The sequence below is a fragment of the Otolemur garnettii genome, unplaced genomic scaffold (genome assembly GCF_000181295.1).
Source record: "Otolemur garnettii isolate 467f Iridium unplaced genomic scaffold, OtoGar3 scaffold00204, whole genome shotgun sequence".
NCBI lineage: Eukaryota > Metazoa > Chordata > Mammalia > Primates > Galagidae > Otolemur > Otolemur garnettii.
The window spans coordinates 2118-3334 of NW_003852599.1; the positions used below are offsets into that span (position 1 = coordinate 2118).

Genomic DNA, 1217 nt, shown 5'->3' on the forward strand with positions numbered 1-1217 from the left:
AAAGTCTCACTTTATTGGCCTTGGTAGAGTGTTATGGCATCACAGCTCATAGCAACCTCCAACTCCTGGGCTTAGTGATTCTCTTGCCTCAGCTTTCTGAATAGCTGGGACTCCAGGCGCCTGCCACAACACCTGGCTATTTTTTGTTGAAGGTTGGCCGGGGCCAGTTTTTGAACCCGCCACCCTTGGTATATGGGGCCAGCGGCCTACTCAGTGAGCCACAGGTACCACCTGCTCAACAGATCTTTCTGCCTCAGGACTGTTGTACCCCAGAGTGCTAGGATTAGAGGCATGAACCACTGTGCCTAGACTTTTTTGTTTTTTGAGACAGAGTGTCACTTTGTCACCCTGGATAGAGTGCCATGGAGTTATTACCCACAGCAAACAAACTTTTGAGCTCAAGAGATCCTCTTGCTTCAGCCTCCCAAGTAGCTGGGACTATAGTTGCATAATACAATACCTGGCTAGCTTTTCTATTTTTAGGAGAGACAGGGTCTTGCTCGTGCTTGGGCTAGTTTGGAACTTCTGAGCTCAGGCAATCCACCCACCTTGGCCTAGCACCGAGAGTGCTAGGATTACAGGTGTGAGCTACCGTGCCTGGCCTGTACTGTTTTTATTATTATGTTTTTCCTGGCCCTCAGTCACTTAGGATGTCTACATTTTAGAGTACAGGGAATAAGGCTCACTGAGAGGAAGTGACTTGCCCACGTCATCCGACCGGGGAGGAAGACATGGCATTGTTGTTCATAATACTTGATAACAAAGAGCGATGACTTTGTATTTCTGTGGCTGGTTGTTCTTTGGTGTTTTTTTTGCCACCTTTGGCATCACAGCTCACAGCAATCTCAAACTCTTAGGCTAGAGCGATTATCTTGCCTAAGCCTCCCAAGTAGCTGGGACTACAGGCACCCGCCACAATGCCCGGCTATTTTTTTTATTGTAGTTGTCATTGTTGTTTAGCAGGCACAGGCCTTGTTTGAACCCATCAGCCCTGGTGCATGTGGCCAGCACCCTAACCACTGAGCTACGGGCACTGAGCCTCAGTGGCTGTTTTGACACAGGCATGTTACAGTGTCCTGTTTTATCTTTAAGTAAGAAAGCCAGACCCCAGTGACCCCCAAAACCTGTGCTCGCTTTTCTTGCTTATGTGACTTCTTGGGAAGTTACCTCCTCAGCTGCAGTAAGCTGGAAACATTTCTGCAGGATAGGACTATACT

At 48.2% G+C, this 1217-nt stretch overlaps 1 protein-coding gene across 1 annotated transcript in view; it reads left to right on the forward strand.

Annotated features, from left to right (window-relative positions):
• Window positions 1–1217, forward strand: part of TMEM39B (transmembrane protein 39B) — a 12504-nt gene that overhangs the window by 1231 nt on the left and 10056 nt on the right. The window lies entirely within an intron of this gene.